Consider the following 22,857-nt stretch of genomic DNA (forward strand, 5'->3'; position numbering starts at 1 on the left):
GTGTTCACAATACAAAATATAATTAATGCTACAGGAACTGACATCCTTCTTGGTAATTTCAAATAGGCAAAAGATTGCATGTATAGGAAAACCACATTTTCTTTGCCCTTAAATGACCCTCAATAACTCAGTGGGGTCTCTCTCCAACATCTATATATAGTTTACTATAGCATATTAAATAAATGTGATGACCAGAAACAGTTTTTGCCTTAAAAGTTGATGGTTCAGCATGTTAAGTTTACAGTTTAATGCAAAGTTGATCATCTCTCACAACCTTTAAAAACATCAATATATATGTTTGCAATAAGTGTTTCTACAGAAAAGCAAAATTATCAATTTAATACATATACATATCAAGAAAACAAAGAAAACTTTCAAAACTTGCAGTCATTCATCTACCAAATATTACTATGTTTTACATAACCCAAAGAGTGAATTAAATGTCCAGTTTCTGAATTTTCACCTACCTTGCCATTAACAAAACCTCACATTTCCTTAGCACAACAGCATAGGAGAAAATATCCTAAAGACTTTTATAAAACTTGGGAAAAGAGTGGCTATAGCTAGGTGGCGCAGTGGATAAAGCACCGGCCCTGGAGTCAGGAGTACCTGGGTTCAAATCCAGTCTCAGACACTTAATAATTACCTAGCTGTGTGGCCTTGGGCAAGTCACTTAACCCATTGCCTTGAAAAAAAAAACCTAAAAAAAAAGGAAACAGATTGGTGCCTGACCCCCAATAGTCAGCAAGTCACAGTTGGGGGGGGGGGGGGGGGGAGTCCTCTCTTCTCAGTTTCACTCTGATTCTAGACACAAAGTAGCTTTACAACACAAAAGTCCCCTCCAAATATATCCCAAAGGGGATGACAAACCATCTTTGAACTTCTGGTTACACTCTTGTCAACAGAGGTGATTATGTCCTAGAAGGAGTCCTGAGAGATAACCAGAACTCCCCATCTCCACAGAGGTCAATTTATGACTTTGAGATTAGAAGAATGACTATGAAACTGAGTGGTTTCCAATTTCTAGAACTGAGAGGATCATTGAACTTCCCCTTCCTTTCTCTGTATCTCATCTACAAAATGAACGACTGGACCAGATAATCACTGGGATCCCTTTGAACGTCAAACAATTTGCTAAGTTTAAGATCCTAGTTTAAGATCCTAATTTCTCTGTACTCACAAGGACTTTTAAAATTAAACATTTTCTTAAATACATATAAAGAGTTCAAATGAAAGTCACTCTGCCAATGGAATGAGCCCTCTCTAGTGGGTAGTGAAGTTGCTCACCTCTGGAGGCCCTCATGTAGAAAGGTGTATAAGCACTGGTTGGAAATTTTATAGAGAAGATACTGGTTTCAGGCATGCTCTGATCTCTCAGGTCCCTTCAAACTCTGAAATTCTATAATTCTGTAACTTGCAATTGTTAACTTATTTATGACATCCCACAGCTGTTTGAGTAAATGCAACGTGGTTTGGGGCCCAAGAAAGTTATTCTAAAAATCATACTAGTTAGACTCAGCAAAGTAAGAGTATCAGCCAAGGACCATCTAGTGAACTGGAGCAGCCTACTTTCCAGAAAAAAGAGGATCTTAGATTTAGAGCTTTCAGGGACCTCAGAGTCCATCTAGTACCATCCCCTCATTGAACTTGTCATCCATCAGGAGAAGATGGGAAATGCAGTTTCCCCCCAGATTTGAACACACCACCGGTTAAAGTCTCTCACTTCTTGTGGTATAGACAGGAGCACTATGGGCTAGCTAACAGTATGAGTGAGTACATTTGTAAATGCCTAAATCCCAAGCCAGCAGTCATCAAAGGCTTGGCTTCGACAGACATCTCTAGAGCAGGGAAGTGGGGAGGGGGGAACCTGTGATTGGCCCAGAACTTCTACTCCTCAAGCAGGCAGAGGATACAGTCCTGGGAAGGGCTAGGATGCTGGAAGCCCAGCTGTCAAAGGGATCTTCTTAAGCACAGGCCTCACTCACCTCCATTCAATAAACATCCTCAGGTTGGCTCTGAAGGCCCTTCCTGACCTGTGAAGCTACCAAATTCACACATTTTCTAGGACTGACTGCCTACACTCCTGGGACATTCTCCCTGCTCACCACCACCTGGCTTTCCTTCTTTCTGCAGGAAGTTTTGCCTGGTCCTCCTTTCCTCTGAGGCCCTCTCCAACCCAGGTTGTCACATTTGGATGTAAGTGGTTGGGAGCATGCTTTCTTTGAGCTTCAGTGATTAGCCCAATGCTGAGCACGTTTTAAGTGATTAATAAATGCTTGTGGACTGACTAAATGATGAAGAAATTTACCAGAAATAAATGTCAAGTCTTACACTTGGATTAAAAAAACAATACACCATCAAAAATCCAAAAGGAGGAGGTCAAGCTAGACAACAGTGTGTCTGAAAAGGCTCTGGGGGGTTTTACTAGGCTTCAGATTATAAACCAGCAGAGTGTGTAGACTAGTAGGTCACATCTAAGTCAAGAGTCCAGGACCAAGAAGGGGGCAGAGCTGAGGTCCCTGGCCTGGTCAGCCCGTAGATGAGCATTGTATTCATTTATGAGAATCCCAAGTCAGAAACAACACTAAGCAATGGCAAAGGGCTCTGAATGAACAGCGGTGCGGGGTTCAAGATTCTGCAGGGAAGACAGACTGAAGAACAGCAGGTTTCCTGGGGACAGGACAACGGTCTTAAAGAGCCCTTAACTAGGGGCGGCTACGTGCCGCAGTGGATAAAGCACTGGCTCTGGAGTCAGGAGTACCTGGGTTCAAATCCGGTCTCAGACACTTAATAATTACCTAGCTGTGTGGCCTTGGGCAAGCCACTTAACCCCATTTGCCTTGCAAAAAAAAAAAAACCTAAAAAAATAAAAGAGCCCTTAACTACAAGAGATATTAGACTCGGAAGACCCAGAAGCTATGGTTAAGAGTTATGCTGACCCAACGTTTGGCTTCATGTAATAAAAGTCCTCCAGACAATTCAAGGAAGCTCCAGTGGAGGGAGGTGGCCAAGGGGGCCAAAGGGTGCTGGGTCTTTCAGCTCTGTTGGAGGGACATCCTAGGCTCAACTATGTGCCAGAGGGCCTCTGGGGTGGCTTCCTCCAGAGATTCTGGGACTCTATTATGGATGAAGGGAGGAGAGGACAGCCTGAAGAGAAGCAACCAAGGGCTTCTAGAGTTCAAGGAAAGGGAGGAAAACAGTCCCAGGGAGATGGAGGCAGAGTCTGATAAAGTCAAATGGAATAGAGAATATTTGAGAGAGGCCTTGAAGGATGGGTAGGCTTTCAAATGACAGAGATGTGGGGGAAAGATAATGCAAAAAATAAATCTTTCTCACCACTTCACTCCTCACCTCCCAGATGCTGGTTTTACTCTCATTGAATAGAGATGATATGAGTCAAGACATTCAACTCAAAATATCTAAGTGCCCCCAACAACAGAATTTTCAAAATGATTCTCTCTCCCTTCATTCTCCATCCCTAGTAAAGGTGACATATAATGATTTAATATAGAAAAAAATTCACAGGCAAGGCACATTGCCTGAATTCAAAAGGTAAATAAGTAATCTGTGCCAAGCAGAGTGCCAGTCACCATCGGATTATAGAGTTAGGGCTGAAAATGACAGTTGACTCCAAGCCCCTCATTTTAAAAGAAAAGTAATTGAGGCCAGGAGGAGCAGAGACTTGGCAATGGCCGGAACTAGGGCTGGAAAGAGCCTAGAAGCCCTTTGTCCAACTTAATTTTACGAATGAAACTGAAGCCCTGGTAGATGAATTCATTTGTCCAAAGTCGCCCACCCAGTATCAGAGGTGGATCCAAACCCAGATCCATTGCTTCTGTGAGGCAGCCTGGCACAGAAAGCAGCCTGGCTTCAGAATTGGAAAGGTCTGGGTTCAGGTACCACCTTTACCACATACCAACTGGATGACCCTGGGTAAGTCACTTACTTTCATTCAGAGCGCTCATTCAGAGAAGATACCAACCTGCCTCGGGAAGGGATGGCCCAGACTTGTGAAAGGCCAGGCCCGAGGCAGGGCACGCTGCCTTGACAGAGCATGTGCCCAAGGTTTATGATTCTTTCCATTAGTTATCACATAATGGGGCAGCCATGCACACGTGCTCAAGTTTTCCCAGGAAGCAGCAGAGCAAACGTGAAGACCGATGACCAGGTAACTCTGTATCCATCGAGCAGTAAGGCACCAGGCCAGCTCTACCATTGCCCTGATACTAAATGACCCTCTGAAAGCTGTGGAAACATCCCTGGGTCTTGGGGTCATCAGTTGTAAAATAACATAAGAGTATCACAAGGGCTTGTAATGACTGTAAAGTGCCCTGAAATATTCAAAAGGCTTGATTCAACTTATGGTGTAGTCCTATTTGGGAAGTGCTTCTTACACTATCAGTTATGGGGAAGAACTTTCCCTTTCCTTCACATTCTCTGATAAGCTGGGAGGGGGGATGGGAATGGGCTATCTGAGTAGAGGGTCTCCTCCCCAGATAATTTTTTCTAAATTTAATCAGTCCTCAAAGGAGAAATGGAAAGCCACAGATGAGGAGAAAGGAGTTTAGTAAATGATCCTTAAATTCCCTTTAACATAAATAACAAAGCTTGAAAATAAAATTGTTTTTTCATATTTTACTTAAAAAAATCCCCTCTAAATTTCATGAATTCTAAAATATAGAGCATGTGTTTAGGCAAATTTAGGGGAAAGCTTGGAGAGTAATAAGAAGCATGCGCAGCAGAGTTTTCTATAGGCACAGGATATGTCCCTAATGATTATATCACTGCACTGTTCAGGAAGCAGAGCTCTGTAAATCTGGTTAAGAGCCCCCAGTCAGCTTCTCTCCACACTAAGATACTCACTCTAACTCTGCACTTCAAGAAGAACAAACCAGGGATGCTCTGGTACAGTCTTGGCTGAAATATTCCTCCCTTCCTCTCTCCCTTCTCCACCTCTTTCCCCTTTTCTTTAATTTTTTTTTTCTCTAGCACTATCCAAGTGTTTACCATTCTTATTTTGGTGGTAGTAGTCTTTAGACACACCCTCCAAAAAAAGAGGGAAACAGAGAGAGAGAGAGAGAGAGAGAGAGAGCTGAATATAGTGCTGGCTACCTAAAAACTCTAAATATCCAATAGAATTATTAACCTAAACATAAACCAAGAAATGCAAAACACAACTGTCGTATTCATACAAGCACTAGCTGCCTATTGCAAGGCTCCCTTTTTAGGTTACACCACACATTATCATACACATGCCTTGGAAGGTACAGTAAAGGTCACAATCTCTTGGATTCTGCATTTCTAGATATGCATATTTAAAACGTGAAAGCTTAATGCTTCCCTACAATTGATGCTTTCCCAACCAACATGTACCCCTATGGCAATGTCTTTAAGTACATACACAGCAAAATGTGAAGTCTTCAATTTATACTAATTTCCTTTAAATATATGTACATGTAACGCATGCAGAAAATCAATAACGAGTGGCACAGTGCTGGGCTGGGGGTTCTGTGAACTTGATACAAGGAGAATGGGAGCTACTGCAGTTCCCTCCATTGACATCGTAAAGTTGCCACATTTTCTGGGCTCTCTTTTGAATTAATGTGACATCTGTTCCAAGTACAGCATGCTAACATTTTACTAAAAGATATTTTCATTCCACATTTGTATCTGGCTTGCTTTTGAGCTGAACTCCTATTTTATTTCACTGGTCATTATTTCTTTATACTAGGTTGTCAATTTGGCATTCCTAATCTCCCCTGAGCACAAAGGCCCACTCAAAAAAAGATCAGCAGCTTAAAACCCTCTAACAACAATAATTACAATATGCTTTGCATATAGATTAAATAAAAGAAATAAACAGCACAAAGGTTTTCATGGGATCCTTAGTTTCAAGTCCTGATAAGTTAAAGGCATCAGTCCCTTCCACAAAAAGCAAACAGGGGAGGGCCGGAGTGGGGGGTGGGGGAAGGGCCTGGGCGGGGGGGGAGGGGGGCCTGCACCTAGCTGGACACTGTCAGGAGAATTCCAAGGGCCAAGTGGAGCTTCCAGGAGTCCGGCCAGTTCCAGAGTGGCCGAGCTCTAGAGGGGAGCAGACCCAGGATGGGAGGGCATTCTCAGAATCGCTGCAGCAACAAGCCAACTCCCCCCACCTCCATTTAACATGCGTGCTACGTCACGTCACGCTGGGAGAAGACGCTTACCAAGCTGTCCTGTGGTCTAGTCCTGAAGGGGGAGCGGAGGGGGCTGCTTCCTCCCTGGGTCAGACCCCCAGAAAACAGCCGGGGTGTCTCCTGGAAGCTATGGCCGGCCCCGGGCCTCCTCCCCCTCCCCTTCCACAGCAAGAGGCAGCTTCTGGAAAATCCAGAGAGCCCCAAAGACTCACAGCAACTCAAAGCCTTGAGTCTAGTAGCAACTGTCCTCCTGCTGTCACCGAGCTGCCTCCTTTGCCTTTTCCACTGTGTTGAAAGAGTCTTAGAACAGTGTTTCTCAACTTCATTTGGCCAAAGAACACTGTGGAGCCTGAAGGCTACTGACAGAACCAATAAGGACTAAGAAGACCTCTGGGATAAAGTCATGGGGGAGGAACAAGTGGTGGAGCAAAACACAAGAAATCCATATCCCGAAAAGGCTGCATCCCTAATTTTTTTATTTTTATATTTTAAGGGGAAATCCTACAAGAATCAGAGACATCTTGGGAGAAGCCTGGACAGCCCCATGCCCAAGGAAACCCAAGCCAGAACTCCACAGTGCAAACTAGAAGGAGATGACTGCCTGCCAGCCACCATCCGGCATGTGGGGAAAAAAGAAAAAGTCGACCATCCCTGCCCTCAAAGGACTGCCATTGGGGGGGATCCCCTGCACCAAGCACATAGAAGTGAACCCGAGGAGGAAGAAAGGGACACTAACGGGGGAGGGAGGAGAAAAAGCCTCCAGGAGGTGGGGGCCACCTGGGCAGCCCCCTGGAGTTGGAGCAAAGGCTCAGATGAGAAGCAGTGTGAAGTCAATCTTGAAAGGCCAGTGGGTGCCAGGCTGGGCAAGCTTGCCTTGCCAGGCTGAGGTGTTCTCTGATTTATCCCCGGGGTGGCGGAGAGTCCCTGAAGGTTGAGTAGGAGAGTAGCTGAGTCAGACCAATCCCTTGAGAAGGCTGCCCAGGCAGATGGGCTTGGAAGGAAATGAACCAAGGCTATCAGGAGATGTTTCTCCACTCCTGAGAGTTCCTAACTCAGGAGGGAGGATGACAAAAGTTTGCCTTTTTAATGGAGAAACTTTTTTCTATAGCATTCTAAACAGAGGGGAGATAAGGAAAAAATAAAGTACTGCCCCCCCCATCAACTTCTTGAATGAAGAATGAAGTTGCCCGGTGCAGAAGCTTCCCAAAGTCCTAGAATGATAGAGAATCCTGAAGCAGACAATGCAGGATCATGTACCTGAGATGGTAAAGAGAGTCTCTACACAGGAAAGGTAACTGAATTGCCCTGACTCAGTTTCCTTCCTCTGTAAACTTCCTACCTTACCTGGTTGTGAAAAAAAGGCACTTTGTAAAAACCCTCCAAAATGTGAGTTCTCCTTAATTTAGTAAACCAGAACCAAGAGCAGAGGGTAGGTGGGTTCCAAAGAGCAAAAGGCTCCCCCTCCGTCACAAATCAGAACTCTCCTCTACTCTGGAGAGAATCTCTACTCTGGACCTGAAGACCTTGAGTTTTGCCTTCTTTTGTCAAACTATGTCAAAGAGTCTGCTGCCATCCAAGTATTTAACCAGTAAGATGATATATTTGAATAATGGCTCTGTGGCTAGTCTGCTTGGAAGAAGGGGGTGGGGAGCAGGAGGGAGTTCTACTCCCTGAAAGAATGAGGTTCAGGACACTTTATAGATTCATGCCTACGAGTTTGTCTATCACTTGGTCAAGATTGTATTAAGCCCAAATCAAGTAAGGATTTTTTTGGTTTTCAAAAAAGAAATTTACTTTTCTAATTATTGAGAAAATATTATAAATGCATTAGTCAATACATAACAGGTAGAAATAAGGAAAATCTACCATCATAACAAAGAAAAAATGACTTGGAATCACATTCTACCTTCACTCATTCATTACTTGATATGTCAGGAGGTTGAGTGTTAATGAAGCACTGGAATTGATTTCTGAAATCACATATCCCAACTTATAAAGTTTACAAATAAAGAACAGACCCAGTAACACCCACATCCCCAAAATGCAGAAGAGGGAACCATAGTGAAGGTAATGTTAATAGCCTGTACAGTATTGTTAATAGAGAGGAGAAAAAAAATCTAGCAGAAAGGAGAACACATCACTAACCCTTTGATTGTACTACACCAAGAATGGCTAACACATAACATTAAACTACAAAGAAAAAATATCATTCCCAATCTTCCAAACATTCAAACTCAGTATCTATATTAATCTGTTCAAGAACACATAATTATTTGTGTGACCAGCAGAATTCCAATTAACACACACACACTTGGAAATTTATTTTAAAAACACATTCAAGCCTTGAAATTGATTACTCTAGTTCCTATAGCAATCTAACAAAACCCCTATGAAACCTCATATGGGACTATTTAAAGTGGTCCATCTCCACATAAAAGTAAGCTTTTCAGAAAAGCAACTGGGAAAAGAATATTAATTTTAAATCTATAATTCTTTAAAAGCTCAAATTAATATAAAAGGCATAGTATATTAACTAGACTGAATTCAGCCTATTGCTTTGCTTCCATCCCATCCCCCAAATCCAGAATTTTGGTAGCAACTTCATCAATGTACACTGACCTTGAGGATTTCAGTATAAATCCAGAAACTCTATGCTTGAAGCCTTAGGACTCTACAGTTGTAACCTATATATAACTAGCCCAAATTCTCCCCTCCTCCCATGTGTCCAGGTGATAGTGAATGAAAAATATGAAGAGGTATAAGCTGGAGAAGTTGTACTAGTCACAGTTAAAACCTGAATTTTCTTTCTTTCTAAAATCTGACCCTTTGTTTTTTATAAAAAAAAAATCTAACTCTTTGAATTTCATCTCTTTTTATTACTGGGCTGAAAAAAAGATAACTATAGAATTAATCACGGGATGGCAGACATCAGCCCAGATACAATAAACTTTCAACACCTCCAAAGGAGCTGTTTTATGTCTAACGTGTGCACATTAAGACTATTCTAACCCACATTATTTATGGAAGAAAGGGTTCTTGGTATTATAGTAGGTTTATTGTGTAAATAAGTATTCAAATAATTGCTACTAAAGGCACAGTTTTTTTCTTAAATCCACACAGTAGAGTTCAGCTCCAATATTCTATGAACTCTCTACACAAGGAGCAGAGAAAATAAGGTTAGGGCAGAAATGAACCAAGCAGGCAGGAAAGACCTCCAAATTGGTTTCCTTACTCAAATTACTAAACATAGACAAAGTCTCAGTTTCCCCATGCTTAAAATGGTAGCGAAGGACTGGAGGATTCTAATGGGGTTCCCATTTCAGATTTAAAAAAGTAGTACTCCAGGATTACACCAAACAAATAAGATTCAGGTAAAAAGAGCCTGAAAAAAATGGAGGATGGCTAAAACAAAGTACGGGAAAAATAAGAAACAAGAACTATCTAAAATCCCTGGGGCACATGACTCTGCTTCTTCCCATCAGTTACTATGCATCATAAATTTTTAGTTGTAAGTATCCTGAGAGGTTTTTAAATCCAATCCCTTACATTTGAACAGATAAGAAAACTGAAGTATATATTAAGTTTAAGAGGCAATACTTTCCTGCTACTCTGTATCCCTTCGAAACTTGTTCTCTCTTCTATCAACTATAAGTTTCACTGTTGCTCTTTGCTCTTTTCAAATTCTTATTTTTCCATCACTTCTCCTAAATATCCAGTCCTCCATCTCTCCTCAATCCCTTATCCTAAGAAAGTGTTAGCAAGCAAAATACATCACCCTATGGCCCAGTTTCAACTTTCTTAACTCCTCCAAGTAACCAAAGGCAAAGAACTAAGTGATCAGAAGTCAGGAGAGCCAAGTTCTGGCCCTGGCTGCCCCTCCGCCACTAACAACTGTAGAATCTTGAAAAGTCGCAACGTCTCTGTAAAATCATTATGAAATTGGATTTTATTATAGTCAGATTACTTTTACCTCTAGGATTCTGTAATTTAAAAAATCCCATATAGGGATTTTACTCCCAAGATCTTGATATTGGCCTTCTGATGAAAAATAACGAACAAATTTCCATTTGAATAATACTTCACTGAGATGTACAAAAAACTTTTCATATTGACCTTGGGGTCAGAAAACCTGGGTTCAAATTTGTGCATAGATTTTGCACTTATAATGTTGTTTTTAATGAGGTAGACAAGCTGGTCCATTTCAAAGTTAGCCAAACTTAAAATTTAGAAATGTAAATACAAACAGGAATTGAAGAAACCAAGCATCCTGCTCCACTATAATTAACACTCGGACCAAATTTCTAGATTCCAGATTTCCATTACTACACATAAGATTTTAATCGCTTCCAACAATATGCATCCCCATCTACTATCCCACCAATGCTAATGACTATTACAGAAGAAACATATAACTTTATCCTAGAATCTTGACAGGCCAAAAGTATTTTAGCTCATCTTTAACTACGGAGCTATATCTTGATCCGTCACTCTAAAGGAGAAAATAGCCAAGTATAGGACATTGCCAACATCAATTCTGCAATACAAGTGATAAAGACTCTCTCATTCTCGCACTGTCTACAGTATCTTCAACTCACAAAACATTTCATAAGCATCTAAGACCAGAACACCGAAGTCTATAGAGCCTAAAGGCCCTCAAAGCATACTGAATCTCTGTCTACAATTCATCATCACAAATTTTAAAAGAAGCTGGCAAAAATCAAGCTGATCTAAAACTAAAGAAAATGCTATTTTAAAATATTCATTGTGAAGTTTGAAATATAAAACAAAAACGATCAAAGTTCACTCAACTGAAAGTTATCACTGCTTTTCAAAAAACCTCTGCTTCGCCCCAATTTTCATTAAATGGAATACAATGTGAGAAGAGAGGCATAAGCAGTTTGAAGTTACTGCAAATCCCAGCATGCAGTGCTCTCATCAGATGACAAATAAGAGACTGCATTGCATCCTGGGACTTGTAGTACACAGGCCATAGCATCTTACTAGAAGTTCAAGAAAGTCTGGACCATCTTTCAAGGCTCAACAGGATCCAATCAGAAGGGACTATTCTGATCCCTCTTAGGGAGGATCAGAGAGGAATTATCTTCAGCACAATCTGTAAAAGTCAGTATCTGGATCAGTATATTTTCACATACAAAATAGTGTTGAGATAGGCATATGGAATAAGATACAAAGAAAAAGCAGAAAATTGCTCTAAGTTTTTGTTCTTTTGTCCCTTCAAGTCCAAGATACAGCAACTTCTAACTCAGTCAATTTGAAAATTAACTTTGAAAAAATATTGTTTGCTGTATTTCTGTCAGAACTGACATTTGGGGATCATCCCCCCTAAAAGATACATAAATCACATGAATACCATGCGCATTCTCCTCGCTCCATAAAGAGCCTGGAGAATAGAGAGCTGGTTTGAGATTCAGAAAACAGCCCCCCCCCCCACACCCCACACATAACCTCTCAGTGCCCTCCAGCAGCCCCGACCAATGAATGAAGTCCCCAAGGAACACTTCTTAGGCTGTTGTTATCCTGTGGCAGGCCTTAGGACAGTTGTCGAGGGTACAGAGACAAAAAAGACACAATCCTCCTCAGAGAGCTCACCTTCTCTGGAGAGAAACAACATTTACCCATCTAAGTATCTACAAAATAAAGCTCAGGCAATTTCCACAAAGGGAATTCCTGACCCCGAGGCTAGCACAGGTCCCAATCCAACCCTATCCGAAACCACAAAACAAAAACAACACCACGCGGTGAGGCCCTACACACACAACAGTTTTCAAGCTGAGTAAAATTTTAGGCAGAGGACTCCACACAGTGTTCAGGAGCAGCAGCACCTCCACAAACAGACAATGGAATCAAGTTTGTGAAATTTGTAAAAACAAAAAGGCAAGCTAACCTACAGATATGACACAATTCCACACCAATCACCCAAAGCAACCAGGCTTCCATTTCCCCATACAATCGATTACATGGAGCTACCAAAAGGTCTGAAGCTTCAACCATAAAACCAACCCCTGTCCATAAGGCATAAGACAGTGGTTGCTATGGTTACCATCCCCCAGTTTACCCAGAGAGTATTATGATTATTTTTAAGTTTGAGTTTTCAAAACAGTTGCCACTTCTGATGTTTAACTGACTGAACCGATCAACTGCTGCTTAGTTTCTAAGTAGATGCTTCAGAGATCCACATGGTTAACAATACTTGGATCTGTAGTAAAGGGGAAAAAAATCAATTCTTTTCTGCTGCTCCTTCTCTTCAAGTACTGACAGTTAGCATTTTCAATGCAGCCAAAACAATAAAACAAAACCTATCTTTCTGGCTCCCGTGTTTAAGTGATTCCCCCCCCCCCCCCCAAGCCCACAGTGACAAAACAAAGCCTAGATCACCAACCTATTAAGCCCCATCCCCTTCCTCTCTCTCCATGAAGCAGTTTACTCTTAAAAGGATTCTGCAACAGAAATACTTCCATCACAAGTTCCAAGTCAGAGGCCTGCAGTAGTTTTCAGTTTTTAAAAGTAAATTTCCAAAGACTAAGGAATAGGGAAGACTGAGGATACATTCACAACCTAGCTCAAAACTGTAGGGTACAGGCACAAAGATAATTGCATAAAAGCATTAACAGTTGGCAGTTATAATATCTGCATCACCACCCCTTCTTTAAGATTCTTGGGCTGATGAAATAGTTAATTTAAAAATTATTCTAAAAATTATAGGTCAACATTTCTACACAGAGAGCTATGAAATAAGGACTCCAAACATACCTCAAAAGAATAGGAAGGCTTTACAAAATAAGACTACAAAAAATAAAGCAAACAAAAAAGCTATTTTGAGCAATAATTGTTTTCTGATAAACTGCATGCAGTATTAACACATTTCCTCTAGGAATTCTCAAAGCAGGAAAAAAAAAGCCCCAGATTTCTGATAAAGTTTCTATCAATAAAATACAATTTGGGGTTCTAAAGAAAACCTAAACTACATAAGGATTCATCTAACAGAAGCTTCTGAAGAGGCAACACAACTCTGCAATCTAACCTGTAGGTTCAAATACATCAAGGAAACCAAATCTAACTATACTTAAGGGAAAACAAAGGATTCTATCAAAAGATTTCTAGGTTTGAAACTTCATTTGCTTTGATTTTCCCCCTGGAATAATAATCAAATGAAAACATCTCTAGGACAACAAAATGCTGAGGATAAAATATACTATAACTTTAGTGAGTCTTTCAAAATGACCATGATACAGACAACTTAATATTGCTCTTGGAAATTTAATTTTGTTCTCCACCTTAATTTAAATAGAACTCTTTCTCCACCTGACAAAGTTTCCTAATATGAGAATCAACTAAATGTATCTTTTAAATAGTTCCACATACAAGAGATACATAATTACTTTTATTTTCAAAAAGTCTTTAAACTTAGTCACTTCAGGCCACAGAGAAACCACAAAGTTCAAAGCTTTCAAGCTTTTCAACTCAAAGTTACTTCTCAACAAAAATATCTGAAAAGGGGAAAAAATTTAAGTTTTCCCCCTTGATTCAGACAGGTGTATCTTGCTTTCCTTCCAAAACAAAGGAAAAAAACAACAACCAAAAAAAAAAAAACCCCATAACAGACACACTATTTTGTTCTTTAAAACAGGTTTAAAAGTTTCTGTCGCAGAGTTTTGTTTTTTTTTTTTGAAAAGTTCTGGGCAAATCAAAACTCAAGGTGACATTGAAAATGCCTTTACCAGCTTCAGACTATGTGATGACACCTGCTAGTGTCCACATTAGAAAGAGTGTGGGAGCCACAGAGGGTGCCCAGGACCCCTACAACCCAGAGTTGCACCACCAGAGGAGACCAGTCATCCAAAACCTGAAGACCTATAGTAACATCAAGAGCAATCTCTTCCAAGGATGTAGACAGAATCCTAAGGTTTACAAAGCACTTTCTGCCACAACAAATGACCATGCACATGTTCTCATATTTTGTCTTGGAGAGTGATAAAAGGTAAAGCAAATTTTAATAAGGGGGAAAGATTTCACAGACAAATTCCAAAAAAGCACTTAACTAGGAAAAAAATACTGGGATCTTTCTTTAAACATACACACAAACACACAAACACACACACACAGACACACACATACACACAAACTAACTCTCTCTCTCTCTCTCTCATAGTCCCTGAAACTTTTCCTACCCATCCAGGACTCTACTCTCTCTTGTATTCATTCTTTTCTGAAACAGTAGCAACCTATTTCAACTTTCCCTTCCAAAGAGAGATAATCAAAAGACCGCATGCAAGGCAGTTTATTACCAAGTATGACAGCTATAAAGTACAGGTGTCCCAGAAGTCTTAGTTCAATGTCAAGCTTCACTAGCTGTCTGTCTAGGAATTTAGCCAAGTTAACTTTCAAAAAGCTTCACAAACCTTTTAAGTTTTTAAAAAGTTTTCTGCAGGCCCTCCCAAGCAAAGATATGAATCCATCCTAAATGTGAGGAATTTAGAAGACCACCAACTCTGAACACCAGGAAGCTGTTCAAGTGCCTCTTCTTTGGAGCCCAATTATGTCCATAAGCCACAGTGGGTGAACAACGTCTGCAATGACCCGCTCCCACTGCTACCATCTGACTTTAGGCTGAAGAATGACAAAGCCTCTGAAGGCCAATGCACCTGTATAAAATAGCCCCTCGGTGTCCATCCTTAAGAATGGGCCTTTTCCAACAATAGGGAAAAACGACAGGGCAGCCAAAAAGAAGAGAAAAGTCTACCATGCACTACCATTGCCGATTCTAAACTCCAATGTCCTGAATATTGAGACATAAATAGTAACAGGGCTGAAACTCCAATCACCCATCGCAAAGGTTGCCAGGGGAAAATGATTGATCCCAGGGACCTCGTCAAAGTTTAATGCCCCCATAGTGAACTATTTCTGGGTAGGCTCTTTGCCCCAGCTGTGGTCCAACTCCATCAGCGCCTCCAGAACAGACACAAGGCAATGGACACGTTGGATGGCTCAAGCCATCCAGAAACCAAAGACCACCAAGGCTTCCATTCCAACACAGCTCATCTGACTCAGAAAAGGAATCTTAAATGGACTTACTGAAGGCAGGCCTGGAAGTCTGAGCTGAATGTTAACCTGTCACTCCTTTGGTCCAGGCGGCTCCAATGAGTGCTAAGTCCGAGCTCAAAACCCGGCAGAACGGCCTTCTGTCGACGCAGCACCTCCTATCGGGCAGGGTTCGGAGCCGTCCACACGAGCCGAACGGGCATCTATCTGGGAAGCGGGCACCCACATGGGTGATGAAAGGACCGTAGCAGCGAAAAGAATGTAGTGAGTGGAAAGCAACCGGTCCTTCACCACTGAGGCTTCCACAGGCCCATGAAGACAGCTGTTCTCAAAAGTCCTTTACCTCCGGGTCCATGAAATCTGAAAAAACAAGATTATCCTGTCTGAGTGTGACTTGCCAAGCGGGCCCATAACTTTTAAAGACTCTTAAAACTCCAACATCTCCTGCCAGGCTCAAGGAGGACGGATTTCCCTGGGAGAGGGCCCGTCGGTAATTCCAATCGAATTATGAGGCTCTAAGAAAGGAAACGGAGTCTAAAGCTGGACTCTTGTTCTTCTTAAAGGCCCATCAGAAAGGATTTTAAGCAGTTTTAAACCTCAAGTAGTCTTCAGGGCAGACCCCAGGCTGGAGCTGAACTTCTGCCCAGCTGCTGCCTCCTGGGGAAGCCAGGCCCAGGGCTGGAGGGCGCTGTCAAGCAGCCTGAGGCCCACGGAGCCGGCCCACCAAGGAGAGCGCCCAGGAGCCCTAACGGGTTTTCCCAACAAGTAAATGCGGGCACATTGTATGGAAAAGGAGCAGCAGCTCCTCCGAGTCTGGGAACTCCGCTGTAAACTCAGCCCCCGCCCGCTGCCGCCCCGCTGACCCCGCCCCGGCCCGGCTCCGAGCTGGGGTGCACTTGCTGCCCCCCCCCCCCGACCCACCTGGCTCCCCTGGCAGGCCGCGGCCCCGGGCAGCTCGGCGCGGTCTCCCTGCGGGGCACAAGAGCACAAGGGGCGGGACTCCGTGAGCCGCGGGGCCGGCCAACACCCCCCCCCCAGAGTCCCCGAGTCCAGGGTCAGGGTCGGCGCCGCGGGGCCCCCCCCCCCGCCCCTAGGCCGGGGTCCCCGGGCACCGCGCAGGAGCGCCCCTCTGCCGGGGGACCCGAACAAAGAGGGTTTCCACATCTGAGCAGGATGTGATGACACGGCTTCTCCCGAGCCGGCCGGCCCGGCCCCGGGCGCCCCTGGGGCCGCACAACTAACTCCGGGCCCCCCCCCCCAGCCCAGCCGGGGGGGGGCTCTCCCCCGGGCCCCTCCCCCCGGCTCCGGCCCGGCCCGGCCCGGGGGCGGCGGCGGGAACGGGAGCCGGAGCCGGAGCCGGGGCCGGCCGGGGGCGCGCCGCGGGGCGGGGGCGGCCCGGGCCCCGCACGCCGGGCCCCGCGCGCCGGCCCCTCCCGGCCCCCTCCCCCGGCGCGGAGCCCTTGCGGTCGGCGCGCGGGCGCGTGCGTGCGTGCGCGGGGCTGCGGGGGGCCGGCCCGGCGAGGGGTGCAGGCTCACTCTTCGGAATAACAAGTTGCCCGAGAAGAAGGAGGAGCGGCATCTCCCGGGCGCCGCGGCCCCCCGAGACAGGCGCCCCGCCGCCCCTCACACTCGCTCACACGCGCGCACTCCCCCTCGCACACTCACACACACGCGAGCCCGGCGGCGTCAGCAGCCGCAGCTTTTTTTTTGAACCAGCTCCCTCGGCCGCCAAACAAGATGGTTTTCCAAAAAAAAAAAAAGAAAAATGGTCCCCATCCTCCTCCTCCTCCTCCTCCTCCTCCTCCTCCTCCTTCTCCGCCGCCGCCGCCGCCGCCGAACTTGCCCCCTCCGCGGCGGCCAGGGGCGCGGGAGCGGCCCCCCGCCCAGGGCAGGGGACCCGGCGCCCCCCGCCCCCGCCCCCGCCGCTCCCCGGGCCGCTCCTCAACTTACTTCCCAGGCAGCCGGGGGGAGGGGAGGGGAGGGGGCCGGGGGACAGAGCAGGGCTTCCCATTGTCTTGGGGGGGCGGCGGGGAGAGGGGCGCCCCCCCCGCAAGTTCGTCCGGAAATCCCAAGTTGGCTCCCGGGGCCCCGGCGGGAGCCCCCCTCCCTCCCGGCTCCATCCCCTCCCCTCCCCCTCGCCACCCCAACAAACTCCCAGCAAGCAACCCCTGCATCTCCCTGAGCCGAACAGCAGAGAGAGAGAGAGAGAGAGAGAGAGAGAGAGAGAGAGAGAGAGAAGAGAGAGACACAGAGAGAGAGAGGAGAGACAGAGAGAGGAGAGAGAGACACACAGAGAGAGAGAGAGAGAGGGAGAGGAGGGAGAGGAGGAGGGAGGAGGGAGGGAGGAGGAACAGCTACTCCAGAAAAAAGAGCAGAGAGTGAGGAGGAGAGGAGAATGGAAAAGCTGGGATACTGCACCCTCCTGCTGCTGGCTGGCTGGCCCCCTGGCAGCTGGAGGCAGGAACTCTGAGCAGGAGAAGCAGCAGCAGCAGCAGCAGCAGCAGCAGGAGGAGGAGGAGGGGACTCTTCTTCATGGGGAGAGAGGGAGGGAGGGAGGGGAGCAAGGAAGGCGAGGGAGGGAGGGCGCTGGAGCCGCCGCCGCCGCCGCCGCCGCTGGAGCCGCCGCCGAGCCGAGCCGAGGCCGCCGCCGCCGCCGCCGCTGTGGCCTCTCACTTTTTGAATGCACTCGAGTGCGTTAAGATGGGCGGCCGCCCCCCGCGCTCCGCTCCCTCACTCTCACTCCCGCTCGCACTCCCTCACTCCTCTCTCCGGGCTGTTTCTGTCCTCCGCTCCCCAGCCAGGGGGGTGGGGAGGAGGGGGCCGCGGGGGGAGGGACGGGAGCCTCCTCCTCCTCCTCCTCCTCCCCCTCCTCTTCCTCCTCCTCCTCCTCCTCCTCCTCCTGGAGACTCACTCTCACAGAGGCCCGGGGCCGAAGTGAGAGGAGGGGGCGGGCGGAGGAGAGCCCGGGCGGCGGGAGACCAAGTGCGAGGGACCCGGCAGCCCAACTCTTGCCCTTCTTCCTCCTGCCCCCCCCGCCGCCGCCGCCGCCGCCTCCTCCTCCTCCTCCTCCGCCTCCTCCTCCTCCTCCTCCTCCCCGCAGCAGCAGCAGCAGCGGCAGCAGCAGCGGGCACCACCAGCCCATTCACCACCCGGCCCCGGGCCGCAGCACCTCCGCCGCCTCAGCCCGGGGATCCCTCCGCCCAGGCCCAGGCCCAGGCCCAGGCACACTCGCTCGCTCGGGAGCCCGCCGCGCGGCCCCGCGCCGCCGCCGTGCGCGCCCCCGCCGCGCGCGTGCCCCGCGCCGCCGCCGCCGCTCGGGAGAGAGGGAAGGAGCCGGAGGGAGCGGGCCGGGGGCGCGGGGCTCTCGCGGGCGCGGGGCTCCCCCTCCTCCCTTTCCTCCCGGGCCGGGCCGAGCCGGGCCGGGCCGGGCCAGGCCAGGCCGAGAGGAGGAGGAGGAGGAGGCCGCACGGCGGCGCTCGGCCGGACTACTTGTCGGGGCGGTGCGGCGAATTTATTTCACTTTGCCTAAGGAACGGGGTGTGCTGCGGCCCCATTGCCTAGGGAAAAAACCCGGATGTAAAGTGAGTGAAACTAAACTCGAGTGAAGTAGGGCAGCGCGGCGGGGCGGCCCGGCCCGACCAGGACAGGACAGCACAGCCGCGCCCCGGGCCGGGCCCGGCCAGGACAGGACAGGACAACACAGCCGCGCCCCGGGCCCGGCCCGGCCGGGACAGCACAGCACAGCCGCGCCCCGGGCCCGGCCAGGACAGGACAGCTGCGCCCCGGGCCCGACCCGGCCAGGACAGGACAGGACAGCACAGCACAGCACAGCCGCGCCCCGGGCCCGGCCCGGCCGACGCGGCGTTGGTCCGGGCCGGGACTGGCCGGGCCCGGACGGGACGGCGCGGGCGGGCCCCGCCCCCCGGCCCGGCCCGGCTCCGGAGCCCCCGGGAGGGGGCTTCCTTCTCCGGCCCAGGGCAGGGGGCGGGGCTGGGGAGCCGGGCCCCCTCCTCGGCCCAGGCCCCGGGAGGAGGACCCCGGCCGCCGCCGCCGCCACAACAATGGAGGAGCCCCGGGAAGCCCGCGGGGGGCTGCGAGCGGCCGGGCCGGGGCCCCTCGGACCCAGTGGGTGCGTCCCCGGCCGCCCCGAGACCCCGGGGGGAGCGCGGGCCGAGCGGAGCCCGCACGGGACGGCCCGGGCCCCCGCGCGCCGCTCCCCGGGCCGCGCCGCGGGCGACACCAGCCAGCAAGTGGCGGCAGAAGCTTCGGAGCCGCCCGGTGCTGCTGTCCGGGAGCCCGGTGCTGAGGGGGGCGGGACCGGCCGGGGCGCCGCGGGGCCGGGGGTCAAGTGCCGCCCAAGGTCAGGCCCGGCCGCGCGGGCCCCGGGCCTCTGCCCTCCAGCCCGGCTCCGCCAGGGGCCGCGGGGGGAGCAACAAGTGGGCGCGAGCCGTCACGGCGCGCGGAGCTGGGCGACGGCACCCGGAGGGGCGGGCAGCTCTCTGGAATCTTCCTCGTCCCGGCGAGAACCTGAAGCGTTGGCATTCAGGTGGTGAGTGGAAGCCCCGGCTGCGGGCCCCGCCTCCGTGGCACAAGCCAGAGGGGTGCGAATGGAAAGCGCCACATGTTTGTATTAAACGGCCTTTCACCAAGTGTGACTTGTCTGTAACTTTGTGTCTCGAGGTAAAGGAAAATGATGCACAATTGCTTGGGAGCACTGCTGACTGTTTACATTGTTTTACAATCACATGTAGAGGTAGTTTTCAGCGTTCCTTTTTTTGGAATTTGGGGAGCTTTTTAATATTTGTTTTACAATTGCGTGTAGACGTAGCTTTCAACATTCCGTTTTTGGAATTTGGGAGCAGTGCTGAATTTTTACATTTTTTACAATTACAGGTAGAGGTAGTTTTCAACGTTCATTTTTTGGAATTTGAGAGCAGTGCTGAATTTTGAATTTTTTTTTACAATTACATGTAGTGATTTTCAACATTCATTTTTTTGGAATTTGGAAGCAGTACTGAATTTTTTTAACATTTTCTTATAATTACATGTAGAAGTAGCTTTCAACATTCATTTTTTTGTCATTTGGGAGCTTTTTTAATACTTTTTTTACAATCACATGTAGAGGTAGTTTTCAACATTCATTTTTTGGAATTTGGGAGCAGTGCTGAATTAAAATTTTAATATTTGTTTACAATTACATATAGAGGTGGCTTTCAACATTCATTTTTTCTGATTTGGGGAGCTTTTTAATTTTTTTTTACAATTACATATAGAGGTAGTTTTCCACATTCATTTTTTTGTAATTTGGGAGCAGTGCTGAATTTAAAAATTTTTTTTTGCAATTAACATAGAGGCAGTTTTCAACATTCATTTTTTTGTAATTTGGGAGCTTTTTCATACTTTTTTTACAATTACATGTAGAGGTAGTTTTCAACATTCATTCATTTTTTTTGTCATTTGGGAGCAGTGAATTTTTTAAATATGTTTTTACAACTACATGTGGTTGTAAACATTCATTTTTTGTAAAACGTTCTCCCCTCCAAGAGAGCAAACAATCTGATATAGTTTATACCTAGGGCTAAATGTCTTGAAGCTTTCTTAGTTGCAATAGTGATAATAAAGCACCTCCCCCTTCATCAAAAATGCCCTCAAATTCATTTTCTCAAAGTAGAGAACTTGCAGTCCCCAAAATAATTTCCCAGATGTGGGGGGGGAAGGGGATTGTCAAGGAAAGAGTTCCTTGACAAAACATTAGTCCAGGCTGAAATAAAAGAAAATAGTACAATGAGGGAAGAAAAAAATGGAAATTTGTCCTTTTTTAAAAAAAAAAAAGTAACACGGTGTTAAGTAGAAGAATATATCCTCAGCAGAAGACCTTACTTTAAAAAAAAAAAACATTCAGCAAGACCCCCCTTCTCTCATTTGCTTCATCTCAAAACCCCTTGACATTTCCCACTCTCTCCTTTCTCCAACATCTGACAAACAGGTGGCCTTTATTTCCTAAACCAACCTCTCTGTACACACACTTAACCTCATCTCCTGTCTTTGAACAGATAGGAACCTTAATCCTTTCCTCTCTTATCTCCAATCTTTAGCATCTCCCTTTCTACTGGTTTCTTTTCTTTACTGTGTTTAAATATGTGTATCTCCCCCATCCTTTGAAAACAAAAATCTTCACTGGATCCTACCGTCCCATATCTCTTCTTCCTTTCCTAGGACCAAATTCCTAGGAAAAGCTGTCTATGCTATTTTCTCAACTCTTTGCAGACTGGCTGCAACTGAACAAACATTTCTCTCCAAAGTTACCAATCTTTTTATTGCCAAATCTGATAACTCTCTTCTTTAGGTTTTTTATGACATCCCTCTGATTTGCGTCCTATTTTTCAGTCTCCTTTGCCAGCTCATCACCCATATCACAAACTCTAGTTGTGGGCTTAAGCTTTGACCTAGGCCTTTACTACCTCTGTGATAAGCTCATGGGTTTCCATTGACTTCATTATCATCCCTATGCAGATGATTTTCAGATCTATAATGCCCTCCAAATCCCCCTTCAGCTTTGGTCCTGCATCAGTTCTGCCTTCTGGATATTTCAAACTTGATGTCCAGGAGTGGTTTAACTCAGCAGGTCCACAACTGAACTCTATTTTTCCCTGCCAGTGAGCCATTTGGATATTTATAACATCATTCTCAGGCTAGGTTTGGTCAAACATTTAATTCCCTCCTAAAAAGCTGCTGGGATTTACTGAAGTTTGAATCCTTCAATTGCCTTAACAATGCCAGCACATAATAGCAAGAACCAGAGGTCCCCAGTCTCTGCAACTCTTCTCTATCAAAAACACCACCATCTTTCCAGGCTCCCTATTCTGTAACCTCAACATCATCCTCAACTCTTCAGTCTTTCTCACTGCACATGTGCAATCAGATGCCAAATCTCATGTTTTCAGCCTCTACAACATCTCTTTCATCTGACCCCTTCTCTCCATTCACACAGCGACCACCCTTTAGGTAAGGTCCTCATCCCCTCTTACCTAGGTTATTTCAACAGCCTCTTAATTGGTCTTCCTGCCTCAAGTGTATCCCCACTCCAGTACATCCTACACACTGCTGTCAAAGTAATTTTCTTTAAGTGAAGATCTGTCCATGTGACTCCCCTATTCAATCAGCTCCAACAGTTTCCTCGTGGCTCTAGGATCACATATAAATTCCTCTGTTTGGCTTTTAAAGCCTTATACTAAGGCCCCAACTAACTTCCCAGTCTCATTAGACATCATTCCCCTCTTGCACTCTGATCCTGCCCAAATGACCTCTTGTTCTCCCATCTCTTTTCACTTACCATCCCCCTTACCTGGACTGCAGTCCCTCCTCACCTCTGCTTTAGAGACCCCCTCCTGTAAGAAGCCTTGAGCCTACCCTTCCAAACTCTCCTATGTTTAACTCGGTATTTTTTTATGTTTATGTATATTGACTGTTTTGTTTGTCTCCCCTTTTAGAATGTAAGCTTTTTGTGAGTAGGGATTGATTCATTCTTTATGCTTGCTGGTTATTCAGCAACTTGCACAGTGCCTAGCACCAGATTATTATTTTTTTAATATGAAAAACTTCCTTGATTTGGAAGAGACAAACT

At 46.7% G+C, this 22,857-nt stretch overlaps 1 protein-coding gene across 12 annotated transcripts in view; it reads right to left on the reverse strand.

Annotated features, from left to right (window-relative positions):
• PHF21A (PHD finger protein 21A) overlaps positions 1 to 18,257 on the reverse strand; it is a 200,538-nt gene extending 182,281 nt beyond the window's left edge. For 2 of the 12 annotated variants that reach the window (XM_074230544.1, XM_074230542.1), the window contains exons 1-2: positions 16,155 to 16,404; positions 15,267 to 15,593 (exon numbers count right to left, since the gene is read on the reverse strand). The gene's annotated coding sequence lies outside the window, so the exon portion shown is untranslated. The other 10 variants (XM_074230541.1, XM_074230543.1, XM_074230533.1 and 7 more) reach the window with 9 other exon arrangements.
• Between the last annotated feature and the right edge of the window lie 4,600 nt (positions 18,258 to 22,857).

The sequence above is a fragment of the Macrotis lagotis genome, chromosome 3 (genome assembly GCF_037893015.1).
Source record: "Macrotis lagotis isolate mMagLag1 chromosome 3, bilby.v1.9.chrom.fasta, whole genome shotgun sequence".
Taxonomy (NCBI): domain Eukaryota; kingdom Metazoa; phylum Chordata; class Mammalia; order Peramelemorphia; family Peramelidae; genus Macrotis; species Macrotis lagotis.